The sequence below is a fragment of the Hyperolius riggenbachi genome, chromosome 9 (genome assembly GCF_040937935.1).
Source record: "Hyperolius riggenbachi isolate aHypRig1 chromosome 9, aHypRig1.pri, whole genome shotgun sequence".
NCBI lineage: Eukaryota > Metazoa > Chordata > Amphibia > Anura > Hyperoliidae > Hyperolius > Hyperolius riggenbachi.
Window position 1 is genome coordinate 85891914 of NC_090654.1, and position 14348 is coordinate 85906261.

The 14348-nt window shown below is 46.8% G+C and overlaps 1 protein-coding gene across 6 annotated transcripts in view; it reads left to right on the forward strand.

The window, feature by feature from the left end:
• Nucleotides 1-14348, forward strand: part of FBLN2 (fibulin 2) — a 220999-nt gene that overhangs the window by 165250 nt on the left and 41401 nt on the right. The gene's annotated exons all lie outside the window — the stretch shown is intronic.

Genomic DNA, 14348 nt, shown 5'->3' on the forward strand with positions numbered 1-14348 from the left:
TTAGGAACACTGCTAAGTCACTAGTTGTTGATCAATTAACTATTGGTTGTTAAAGAGACTCTGTAACAAAATTTTCAGCCTTAGTTCTTCTATCCTATAAGTTCCTTTGCCTGTTCTAATGTGCTCTGGCTTACTGCAGCCTTTCCTAATTGCACAGTGGCTGTATTATCTCTGTTATAGGATCTAATCTATTTTCTGTCAGGTTAAGGCTGAAATGTGTGGAATGTGCAGGGTTGCTTGTGATTGGATAGAAGCGATACACACCCTCTGCAGGCCCCCCTGCAGGCTCTGTATGACTCACACACTCTGCTTATGTGAGCCTATCACAAGCTGGTTAGTTTGTTTGTAAACACTGCCTAAAACTGTTAATTACAAGCCAGGATTGCATCAGAGAGTGGCAGAAACAGCACAGAGGGGCCCAGGAGAACATAATGAATAGAATGGTATGCTTTTTGCTGTAAAAATTTTAGAGTACAGATTCTCTTTAAGTTAACAACTTCTAGCTAATTACTAGTTAGCTAGTGGCTTTTACTTGCTAGCACAGCTTTTACTTCCATGGTCCATGAAGATTTGCAAGTTAGAAGAGTTACTTATGCTGATTAGTCTTGCCTAAAGCTTCGTACATAAGTATGAGGCATACTGCACAGAGGGGATTGGGACCCAATTCCTTGGCAACACTGCAGGTCCGAAGCTGTAAAGACGCATCCTTAACCTGCAGGCTAGTGATTTATTCTGTTGCAGTGTGGGGGGTGGAGAGCTGAGGGAGCGGTGCAGAAGTGTTGTCAAGGGGCGGGTTGGGTAAGTGAGAACAAGGCTCCAGCAAAGTGATCTACCAGGTGGATCCCTGGCTGAGGCATCAAGGGTCACTGTACAGAAACTGAATTCTCTGCAGAAGGCGGTCATTATTGGCAGACAAGCAAGTTTTATGTAGCAGTGTTGAAGGTTTAGAGCCTGGTGGATCGCTTCAGGCGAGAGCATTATTCTCTGGGGATGCTCACTCGGATTCTGTGGAATTGAAATTTCTGCATTTTCTAATTTTAGCCCAATCACAGGGTAGCAGGATAAAAGGGCGCCGGCTGAGGGTGGACGGAAAGGACTTTAGCCGCATCTACACGAGTAGATGCGACAGCGATGCTCCTTATCAATCGAGCCACTGATGCGGCTCGATTGATAAGATCCGACAGGACGGATCTCCGCACCGCCGATTCCCTGCTCGATCTCAATGGCAGGGAGTCGTGCGGGAGATAAGCGGCGCCGGCGGGGACAAGCGGGCACGAGCGGGGAGTCGAATGCGGCGAGCGGGGACGCGGCGGGCACGCGGAAGAGGCGATCCGGCGGCTAATCAAGCCGCCGGATCGCTTCAATGTCCCATGGTGTAGATGGGGCTTTTAACTTTAATGCAATTATCATTAATACAGCGAAAAAAAGCAGAAAAATGGGCGCCACAATAAATATCATTAACATTAGAACAATACAGTTTTTGAAGTATGTTATCGTTTTAGAAGCTTACAACGTTATATTATTTTGTTTGTATGTACAGATTTTACGTTATCAAAGATATCGTTTCTAAGTGGAAAAGGGTGTTTCTGCAGAGGGAGTGGTTAGGGTTAGGCACCACCTGGGCGGCAGTTAGTTTTAGGCAACCCCGAGGGGGGTGGTTAGTGTTAGGCACCACTAGGAGGGTGGATAGGGTTATGCAGCACCGGGGGGTTAGGCACCACCGAGGGGGTTAGGGTTAGGCACCACCGAGGGGGTTAGGCACCACCGTGGAGGGTAATTAGGGTTAGGTACCACGGGGGAGGGGGGGGGTAATTAGGGTTAGGCACCACCAGGGGAGTGGTTAGTCTTAGGCACCACCAGAGGAGGGTTCTGTGTGAGAGTAGGGTTGGGTTAAGCTGTATTGTTGAATTACGTAATGATTTTTAACGTTAATATATTTTCGTTATTATTTCCTGTCTATTTTTACAACGGTATTTATTGTTAACCAAGTTTGACAACGTTTATCATTATCAGATTTCGTTATCCAGCCAGGCCCTTTTTCACTGCGCCCTTTTTCATGCACGCAATCACAGGACTTGTAAGCATTTTACTAATCAGAGAATGCAGAATGTTTCAGCAAAAATCGGATTACCACTGTAATTTTAGATCACAAGACTCGGATACTTAGGCTCGGATACTGTTTCTGAGTCTTGTGATTGGCCTAAAATGTGTGTGGTATTCCCATTACCATAGTAAAATTCTGCATTCTTTGATTGGTCCAACACTCAGAAGTATTACAATTAACTGCATACTCATTTAAACTGTTTAGTGGTTGGAAACTTCCTGGTTATAATCAGAGACCATTACCATGTTTACTGCACTTTTTCTTATGTTCTGCCTGTCTGCAAACATCTACAAGTTGCATTGCAATATGCATCCTCCCAATGTACCACACTCCATATTCATTTCACCTGCTCTGCTTTCCTCAACTTACTCAGCTTCTCATGAGCTGTTAGCTCTCCTGAAATCTCTCTCTCCCTCCAGCAGCTCAAAAACCTCACAAACATTTAAATCCCATTCACATTTGCTTACTCTCTCCCTCCTACTCTTACTTGCAGCTGGTGATATATCACCCAATCCTGGGCCACAGCCTGCTGCCAGACAAGCATCCCCTGCTGACCTGCTCCATACACTTCACAGCCCTCTGTCCACAAATAACCTCAACACCCATCCTCGCTCCAACCTTATTTCCATCCATCCCACCCACAAACACATACTCCCCCTACCCTGCGGTCTCTGGAATGCCAGATCCGTCCGCAACAAACTTACAGCAGTCCACGACCTCTTCCTCTCCAAATCCCTCACCATCCTTGCACTCACTGAGACATGGCTCACCCCCTCTGACTCTGCCGCAGAGGCTGCCCTCTCCTATGGGGGGCTTCACCTCAGTCACACCCCCAGACAACAGGACCGGGGGAGGGGTGGGTCTGCTCCTCTCCCCATCCTGCACCTTCCGTGTCCTCACACCACCTACCTCTCTACAATTCACATCCTTTGAGGCCCACACCATTCGCCTCTACCACCCCCTCCCTGCCATTGTTGCGGTCTTATACCGCCCTCCGGGCTCCACCCCACAATTTCTCGATGACCTTGCCTCCTGGCTCCCTCATATCCTCTCCTCTGACCTCCCCACCATCATCCTTGGGGATTTCAATATTCCCATCGATGAAGCCCAGAGCTCTGCTGTGACCCGGCTACTCACCATTGCCAACTCACTTGGACTTGTACAACACGCCAACACCCCCACTCACACTGCAGGTCACACTCTCGACCTTGTATTCACTAAATCCACCACCATTGCAGAACTTGACATTGCACCCTTTCCACCCTCAGACCATCACCTTCTCACCTTCAACCTCCTCACGGAAGACACCTCCAAATTAGCCACCCACCCACCTGGTCGATGGCAGCGAGACCTACGCAAGCTCAACCCTAGTGTCCTTGCTGACCCCCTCCATGCCCTCTCCTCCACTCTCCCCACCCTAACCTGTCCTAATCTTGCTGCAGCTCAGTATCGCCAAACTCTCTCATCAGCCCTAGAGAAAGCTGCTCCACCAATATTTCGCCACAACCGACCCCCTAACCCCCAGCCCTGGCGCACTACCCATATTCGCATCCTCCAGAGGAAAACACGCGCCACTGAACGGAAATGGAGAAGAACTAGACTTAACCAGGATTTCCTACAGTACAAGACCAACCTGCTGCAGTTCCACACTGCCCTTGCTCATGCGAAGCAGGAATACTTTACCAAGCTCATCGGAGCACAAGCTTCCAACCCCCGGCGTCTTTTTGCCACCTTCAACTCCCTGCTTAAACCCACCCCCCCACCCTCCGTTTCCTCCCTCTCTGCCACAGATTTAGCCACCCACTTCACCAACAAAATTGTCTCCATCCGCCAGGAAATATCCAATCTCCAATCTTCACCTCCCACCCCCTCCCAACCAGCTCCTCCTCCACCCTATCCTCCCCTCACATCCTTCACTCCTACTACCACCGAGGAAGTCAACCACCTACTGCAGACTTCCCATACCACTACTTCCCCCCCTTGACCCCATCCCTTCGGATTTACTCCAGCCTCACTTCACGGAATTGGCCCCAGTCCTCACTACCCTGTTCAACCTCTCCCTATCCACAGGCACCTTCCCCACAGACTTCAAGCAGGCCATGGTACTACCCCTGCTCAAGAAACCCTCACTCGACCCCTCGCTACCCTCCAACTACCGTCCTATCTCCCTCCTCCCCTTTGCCTCAAAACTCCTTGAGCGTCTGGTTCACAAACGCCTGACCCAGTACCTCAATGCTAACTCACTGCTAGACCCACTCCAATCTGGATTTCGGCCTGCCCACTCAACCGAAACTGCTCTCACCAAAGTGGTCAACGACCTTGCCTTAGCTAAAGCTGAAGGTAAATACTCCATTCTCCTCCTCCTTGACCTGTCAGCAGCTTTTGACACAGTAGATCATCCCCTACTCCTCCAGTCCCTCCAGTCCTTGGGCATTCACGATCTCGCCCTGTCCTGGCTTTCATCCTACCTCTCCAACTGCTCCTTCACGACCACCTTCAATGAGTCCTCGTCCACCCCCAACCACCTCTCGGTGGGAGTCCCCCAAGGTTCGGTCCTTGGCCCCCTACTGTTCACCCTATACACATCCTCCATTGGCAAGGTTATCTCCTCCATGGGTTTTAACTACCATCTGTATGCAGATGACACCCAGATCTACCTCCACACCCCTGACATATCCACCACTACCATGGACAAGGTCTCCTCCTGCCTATCCGCCATCTCCTCCTGGATGTCTGCTAGGTTCCTGAAACTAAATCTAGACAAAACGGAATTTATGATCTTCCCACCCCGGCCATCCACGAACCTTCCAGATGTGCATGTCACTGTTAACCACACTACCATTCGCCCTACCTCTCAAGCCCGCTGTCTGGGTGTCACCCTGGACTCCGCACTCTCCTTCACTTCCCACATCCAAAACCTCACAAAGTCCTGCAACTTCCACCTTCGTAACATCTGTAAGATTCGCCCTTTCCTGACCTCTGCCACCACCAAACTCCTCATCCATGCCCTCATAATTTCCCGCCTTGACTACTGCAATGCCCTGCTGTCTGGTCTCCCTATGACCCGAACAGCCCCACTGCAGTCCATCATGAATGCGGCAGCCAGAATTATCCACTGCTCCCATCGCTCCACCACGGCAGATCCCCTCCTAGAATCCCTCCACTGGCTTCCTATCCAGTCCAGAATCAGATTCAAGATACTGTGTCTGACCTACAAATCTGTCCACAAAACCTGTCCAACCTACATTTCCGATCTTACTCAGAGGTACACACCTAGCCGCTCACTCCGCTCTTCCAATGAATTTCGCCTAACCGCCCCCCGCATCACCCAGTCCCATGCACGCCTCCAGGACTTCTCAAGAGCTGCTCCAACACTATGGAACTCCCTACCTCCACCCATTAGGGCAGCCCCCTCCTTCAACATCTTTAAGAAAGCCCTCAAAACTCACCTTTTCACTCTGGCCTACTACCCCTCACAAGTGCTCTAAACCTACAGCTGAACTCTGGTCCCCTACCCTTCGTGTCCTTACCTCTCCCTCTAGATTGTAAGCCTTTGGGCAGGGTCCTCCTCCTTTTGTGTCCTACCTGATCTGGCACCTCCATTACTGTGAACCCATGCTATGCATCTGAGTGAACCTAACTTGCCTAATCTCCATGCTTCATCCAGTGACTGACTAAGCATTACCTTGTACTAATACTGTGCTGTGTGATCTGGTTTTCTTGTATTCCTGTATTGTCATATTGCTGTATGTCACCCATAATAATAACTAACTTTATTAACAAAATGACAAAAATACTTTCCTCAGAAATCGGCAATCGGAAATCCAGGGAATCAGTAATAAGCATTTTCAATAATAGGAATTTCTGCGGAATCAGAAATTGGCATGTCTCACATCCCTATTGTTCTCCCCACTTATCCCGCTCTCTCACTCCCATGCTGCACAGTGCACCCTTCACCCCCACATAGCAACAGACCACATCCTTAGACTGCAGGCAAGCGACACATTTGTACAGCCTCGGCCCTGCAATATCACCTGAGGGTGAGGGATTGGGTCCTGATCCCTGCCAGGCGACATGCCTTGTACGTGTATACTAGTCTTTAGTATTCTTTCAAAGCAACACCAGTCATTAGGAAAGCTCTTCAACCTTCAGTAAGTTCTAATACTCTTTGCAAGCCTAAAAACTTCAGGCAATATCCCAGAATTATTATTTTATTTTTAGTTTCTGCAGTTACGTACCTACCATAAGGCTGTAGGTGCTCACAGCCCCAGGTGTAGCCATGGCTAGGGGTGCCGCTGTGGTGCTCAGTCACTGTGTTCTTCCACCTGGGACCTTTTTTAATAGTTTGGGCAACATTTGGGAAAATAGCAGCAGGCAGTGCAGGGGGCAGTACTACTTCCTGCACTAGATGTAGCACCCCTCCCCCTTCCTGTCCCGTGGGCAATGTGTCGCCTCGCTCTTTACACACAGCCTGCAGTGAGTGAATGTTTAGAGCAGCAGGGTGAGTAGAGAGAATGCTTCATGTGCGGCAGCTGGAACATTAGCAGGGAGAGGTGTCAGGATGTGTTTAGTTCTTCAGAAGTTGCCTGTCATTAGTAGTCATGTGCACTGGCTGCTGTAATACCAGAATGCCCTAGGCTATTGATAATTTATCCTGATCAGACTAATTAATCAATAATGCAGGGCAGTCTGCTGTTGCAGAAGCCAGTGATACAGGTGCTGACAGCCAACTTCTGTAGTGAGCAGAGAAGCAAACTCCAGGCACTTTAGATTAGCTTGATTGCAGGTAACCTTATCATTTTTACCAGCTCCCCACCTACCCTGTTGTCTTCCCCATGACCCTTTCCTCTTTTCAGATTTTATTGGCTTCTTTTAACAGCATGTCCCTACCAAACAGCACTGGTGATGTCTGCAGTATTGGTGAGAGGTCTTCCTGCCATTTCTCCTCTCCTACCAGGCTCTCTGTCTTGTGCCTCTACCTCTTTATCCCCCCCTCCTCCTAAACTCTCTAAATACATACAGGGTGCATGTCTCTGATTCCTTCTGTCCTGTGCAAGAGTTCAGGACAGGTCCACTTTTATTTTAGTGCTGGGCATAGGGCGAGGTTAACTTTAGTGCCATGCATAGGAGGAGGTTAATTTAAGTGCCAGCCATAGGGGGAGCTTAGTTTTAGTGACAGACATAAGGGAGGATTAGGCATCAGGAATGGGTTACCATCGGAAAAGGGGGGGGGGTGCTAGGAATGTAATAATGATAAAGGAGAAGTATAGGGCTAGCCAATTCATTTGGGAAGACGTGCCTAAATCACCATTGTTGGAAATAGCAGAGTACCAGTAATCATGTTACTGATACTCTGATTGTCAGATTCTCAATGCAATTTCACCAACATCAATATTATACATTTTTCATAAAACAACGTAGTGGTTGAAGATAAACGATTACAGGATGCAGGCCCCGGAATGACGGCCCACAAACAGCATCCTGGAGGGGACTGTCCATAGAGCAGCCTAAGGCTCAACACACACCATACAATCTTGGTTGTTCAATCTTACCACTTTCATGTAGTATAAGAGCTTCCCCATTCAATCATTCAAGGTATTTTCAATCTGTTGGCCCTTATACTACATAGATTTGGTAAATCTGTACAACCAAAATTGTATGGTGTGTGTTGAGCTTAAAAGGATCTCATGCCCTCCTATGGGTAACTGTCAGTCAAGGAAAATGTATAACATCCCCCCCCCCCCCCCTTACCCACATCTCCCCCATCTACAGGGAGGTCTGTTACCTGCTACATCTTAAAAGTCCTGGATAATCACTACCAGCATCGCAGATTGTCATCTGCCTTCAGGCCATAGAGTTACAAAGGGTTTATAAATCATAATGTGGCAGTCCACTTTACATTACATGACATATTGTAAACATGGAGTACACATTTACTGCTTGTTACCTTCTTGGTGCTGCACACAGGGGTATGGGGCTGGAATGTAGTATCTAATGCCTGTCTGCTAAAATCTTGTTAAAGGACACCTGAATTGAGAGGGATAGGGAGGCTGGCATATTTTATTTCCTTTTAAACATTACAGATTGCCTGGCTGTCCTGCTGATCCTCTGCCTCTAACACTTACAGCCGTAGACCCTGAACAAGAATGCAGATCAGTTTTTCTAACTAAAGTCTGACCTGATTAGCTGCACGCTTATTTATGGTGTGTGACACTACTGAAGCCAAAGAGTATTGTTTAAAAGGAAATAAATATGGCAGCCTCCATATCTTCTTATTTCCTTTAAAGGGACTCCGAGCTCACCCAAAAAAAGAAAGTTGTACTCACCAGGGGCTTTCTCCAGCCCAGTGCTGGTCGGGAGGTCCCACGCCGGCGTCCTGGCTCCTCTCCTTCTCCCCGCTCCGGAATGGCTGACAGGCCGCAGCCCGGGCGACACTCGGCAGAGTGTCGGGCTGCTCCTTCCGCCTATGACGCGGCTGACGTCACACGCCGGCCGCCTCGCGTCATCACGGCGGCCGGCGTGAAAGTACTGCGCATGCGCACTTTAATCGTGCATGCGCAGTACTTTCACGCCGGCCGCCGTGATGAAAGGACAGGAGCACCTGCATGCATGTTCCTTCCGCTGCAATAGGCTGCTGTAAAGGACAGATGCAAGCAAATAAAAATAATCTACTTACCCGGGGCTACCTCCAGGCTCCAGCCTCTGGCAGCCGTCCTGTGTCCTGGACCTGGAACTGAATCTCTTTTTAAAGTGATCACAAAATGACTTTTCCTAGCGCTTTTTCAAGCGATTTTCCTATACCTTGTATTAAAGTGCAAACACTCAGGAAATGGTGATGGAGCCGCGTTTGCGATTGGAAAGAAAGCTTATGGCTCATGTGAGAACACTCACATGTAAAGCTCAAAGCGCTCATAGTGTGAACAAGCCCTTTGTTTAAACTGCAGGAAAGTTCAAGGGGTCATTAGCGCTGCTCTGTTTCATAGTTTAAAATACAGAGTGTAGTTTGTAAACTGAAAATATTGGAGATTGATGCAACGTTATATAACTGAAAATAAAAATATGAGACTATTTTCTTTGCTACTAATGTTCTATTAATTATCCGTACTACACTTATACGCATACACATACACATATCATAAGGTTTTTTCCGCTTCAGTGTCACTGTAAAGTGGGTCCGAGACCAACTTTTACTCATTGCATAATTGTGTTCCTTTCATATCATTTATAGGGCATTCCTCAAGCCCAATACTTTTTTTGTTTTGTTTTAATATTCTAATTCCCTATAAACTAAACAAGCCTCGCCCACAGCTTCTCCAGAGAGCCTTGGCACTCTGAGCCTTAGTAGCAAGGGCTTATGGGAGCTCAGTCTGGGCAGGAGGAGGAGGAGGTTACTAGCCAGAGATTTCAGAGGAAGAGGGAAGGAGGGAGGAGGAGAGGGGAGTGAAGTTTTCACAGGCTGAGGAGATATAGATCAGCTTGCCTGTGTGTAATGTGACAAACAGAACATAACCGCTCTCACTGTATCACAGGAATAAATAATCATAAACTGTTGAAGCTGTTTGCAGATAGAGTTTCTGTGTAAACGATCTAAACTTTAGATAAGATATATAGACAAGTTACTTGTTAGTTTTTCATCTCGGATCACTTTATAGAGGATCTGTAGCTATAAAAAATTCCCCTGGGGGGTACTCACCTCAGGAGGGTACTCACCTAATGAGGCTTTCACCGTCCTCATGTTTCCCATGGTGCTCTTTCGCTGCCCCTCCAAACAGGGGGCATGTAAATATTTACCTTCCCGGCTTCCAGCGCAGGCACAGTAGCGGCTCTCCGCTCCGAAATAGGATAAATATTGCACAGCCTGACAAATTGTCGGCTGTGCATTCAGTGAGCTGCAGCGAGACCACCGTGGGATGGAGGAGGGGGAAGCCTCGATAGGATCCAGAGGCTTCCCCCTCCCGAGGTTAGTACCCCCCAGGGGAACTTTTTTCATTACAGAGTCTCTTTAAGCAATCAATACAATTGATCGGTTAAAAAAAATGACAGACTGAAAAAAAAATGAAAAGTGGAACTGTGTATGGTAACAATCCTTTCCATTCCGTCTATATTTCTTCCTCTCTTTTCTCCGATATTCTACTGGGACTTTGCACAGCTGTTTCTGTCTCTGTCGTGGCCCAGACAGTTTACCATAGAAAGAATTTACTGCACATTCTGATGGTCCAGGAACCGCCAGCCCCACCTCTCTTCCAGCGCATGCACGGGACTTCTTGCAAACAAATGTTATATCCTGGCCTGGAATTTTTACACGATCCGAAACGTTGCTGGTTTTATGAGCTGGAATAGACGGAGATGCAGTCCGTGAACAGCGTAGAAAGTTTCCAATTCTTTAATCTAATTTCCATCAGCATTATGGTGGGGCGGCGCAGTAGCGGTACGGGTTATATTGATGGCACCATTTGTCTTCAATTACTTCACCACTCCGTATGCAAATGGAACAGAGCTCCTTTTGTTGGGAGAATAGGATTTACAACCCCGCTGGTAAACATGATCTGGATGTACATGTAAACCTTTCCCATAAAACGTCTGTTTCCATTTCCACTGTTGTAAATTATGTTTCTCCTGGGCTCGTTATATGGCACAGTTGATCATTGCTCTCTGTCGTGGGCTCATATTAAAGAGGACTCCCGCAATAAACAAAGAGAGTTATATTGTTGTGTTATGTAGAGAGGTTGATGATGCTAAAGCGAACCTGTGACTTCAAAAAATAAAAACATTAGACATTTATAGACAACCTACATTGTGATCTGGAATTACTGTAACAACTTTGTAACCAGCAGTCTCTGGGCCCTTAAGGACCAGAGACCGCTGGTACCAAAAAATGGAGCTTAATGACACCACATGGACCCGTCGCTATTGCCAATCGCGCCGATCTCCCGTCAATGAAATTGGCTCCTGACCAGCTCACGGAGCTCTGCTGTCATAGCGATGGCAGAGCGAGTGGCCTGCAGTGTTGGGAGAGCGGCATAATCAGTGGTAGCAGCGGGTCCGTACAGCACGGTGATTGAAATCTACATCCTGGCAGGGATAACAGGTGACAAACAGGGTGTAGATTTCAATTACCGCAGTCCTAAAGTGGATAAAGCTATTAGTAGTATCTGTGAATGCCAGGTGCAGTAACTCACCTACTTGCCTGTAAGTCAGTACTCTTTGAAACTCCATCCACCTTTCATCTGTTGCCGAAACTCTGTGGTTGCCCCCACAGAGCTGGGTGGCGGACAGCAGCAATGCAGGTGAGTGTGGCCACAGAGATTCCAAATCACTTTGGATAAAAATGACCACAGCAGATCTGCAGATGGGGGCGGAGTTTTAAAACGATACTTGATATACGGGCAAGCGGGTGAGTTACTGATTCTAGAACATTAACCACTTCCCGTCTGTCTAACGCAGGATGGCGGCAAGCAGTGGCATAGCTAAGGAGCTGTGGGCCCAGATGCAAGTTTTACAATTGATACAGCGCACCAAAACCTGCCAATTGCAACTACAGTGTAAGAGGTGCAAGCAGGGGATGGGGAACAGCTTGTTCATGATTACCACTATTCAAAGTATCTGTAGAGCAACCTCTGCAACCCCTATTGCTGCACCCCTGGCGGCAAGACAGCAGCTCTCTCATGCCTCCTGGATGCCTATTGACGTCATCTCGCAAGGATTGAAATTTGATGCACGCAGGGGACTCCAGAGATCAACCTGCCAGCCTGACAATCTAATCCCTACCATAGGCATATGTCTATGTATGTATAGTGTAGTGTATGGATCTTAGTCTAGGGCCAATAGGGGGGGGGGGTTAAATTTTATTAATGAATAAGGACCAACATTTTGCAAAAATGTTGGTCCTTATTCATTAATAATAATAAAAAAAAAAAAACTAAAAATAGCAGCAGTCTAATAACTTCAAAAGAAAGTTCTATTTGTGAGAAGAAAAGGGGGTAAAATGAATTTGGGTGCTAAGTTGTATGACCGAGTAATAAACCGTTACAGTTGTCAAGCACGGAATTCTAAAGAATGGCCTGGTCACTAGGGGGGTATAAACCTCTGCTCCTCAAGAGGTTACAAGAGGTTTACATTAAAGTTATTTCTTAATACAACCTATGCGCTCTTTAAGTAGAGGGAAACCTCTGGTTATTTAGAGACTTCCCATGTCCTCCTCAACCACACTGCTGCTGGTCCAGACCTTCTTCTTGTTTGAGGCTGCCGTGCTGCACGTCTCTCTGTGTACGAGGAGGAAAAGCCGTGCATGAGCGGTTTCGTACAACTGTGCAGGCGTGGACCATACTAGCGCATGTGCAGTACGGTTGTGCAGAAAGCTTACTTGATGCAATGTACTGTTTGGGACAATCACCCCTGCAACCCCTGCCATCGCAGGGGGGCCCAGAAGCTTTGGAGGCCCCCCCTCCTCCCTCTACCCAACTGCAAGTGCAGCCAATTAGCAAAAAAAAAACTCCTTGTTCACCTACAAAATCCGTGTGCAGGAGCATGTGTCATTTTATCATGCTTCCGGAACACTCTTGGATGCCATTTACCGGCTCCCGATCATGTGGCCAAGGGGGCCCCATGCTATCATTTGTACAGGGGGTCCCTATCAAGTCTAGTTACCCCCAACCCCTCCCAGTTTGGGAGCCCTGCTTACCAGCTGATAGGTAGCCAAGGTAGCTAACTATGCAGTGGCAAAGAAGCCAGAGTTACAGAACATGCCAGACAATTTGGCTATTAGAAAATGGTCCCCCATAGAACCAAATACAGCATTCAGCTATGTAAGAACTTTTGCCAGTACCAAATTATAATAAATATCTCTAGTAATCCAAAATGTATGGAGAAAACAGCAAATTTTGACAAACTTTTGACAAAATCCATAACACCAACTCTAACACCACCATTAAGCATGCATACACAGCTTACAGAGGAACTTTAACCAAGGATTGAACTTCATCCCTATCAGTAGCTGATAACCCCTTCCCACAGGAAATCTTTTCCTTTTCTTGAATAGATCATCGGGGGGATCTGTGTGGCTGACATTGTGGTGAAACCCCTCCCACAATGTGATGTCATGACCATGGTCCTGACAGTTTGCTGTCTGTGAACCCCATTGCATTGTGGGGAATAACGGCTTCTTCCAACTCTCAAGCAAGCAAAATACAGTATCTCTCGGTGCATAGAACTCTCAGTGATGAACCTGATACATTTCAGAATGTAAATCAGGGAGAGGAAATATTTTACACTGGGCAAACACTGACTAAATAATCTATAAACTAATATGTAAACAATAAGCAATTTTATTCATTATGTTATTTTATGTTATTTTCACTGCAGTACATTTCTAGTCTTGTTTAGAGATCAAAAAGCTAGGCCATTAGATGCTTCCTCCAAACACAAAACAGGCTTACTATTAACATCCCTGCCCCCCCCCCCCCCCCCATTCCCAAATACTCTACCCATTAAAACATCACAATCTTCTGATCTTATTTATTTATGTAACAGCAATATACAAAAAAAGTTGAATTTCTAGACATTGTTTTAGTGTGTTTCTTTCCCCGAACATATTAAAATTCCTATTACTTCCCTCCATCCTCCTCCCCAATCTGTAGGGACTCATATTTTGTCTATTATGTTGTCAGCGTAGACTGTGACATTAAACATGCAGCTATGTGTTCTATATCTTGTCAAATCTCAGAATGTATGGGCTCCACTCCCAGCTGAGTCGCTGTCACCACGGCAATAAAACACAGATGCCATTATATTGCAGTATTCTTAGTTTACATGTAATGAAAGTCATAAATCTAAAGTCAGACTGAGCTGTATATTTATTTTAGTCATGTGGCATTTACAGTACAGAAAAAAGACAGACATTACTATTATCTATATGTTTTTTTATATATAATATAAATTGGGTTAGATAGTGGAAAGGTCAGAGTCCTCCAGCAGCACAGAGTATATCAGGAGAGGAGGGTTAGATAGAGGAAGAAGCAGAGTCCTCCAGCAGCACGAAGTATATCAGGAGAGGAGGGTTAGATAGCAGAAGGAGCAGAGTCCTCCAGCAGCACAGTGTATATCAGGAGAGGAGGGTTAAATAGTGGAAGGAGCAGAGTCCACCAGCAGCACAGAGTATATCAGGAGAGGGGGGTTAGATAGTGGAAGGAGCAGAGTCCTCCAGCAGCACAGAGTATATCAGGAGAGGAGGGTTAGATAGCGGAAG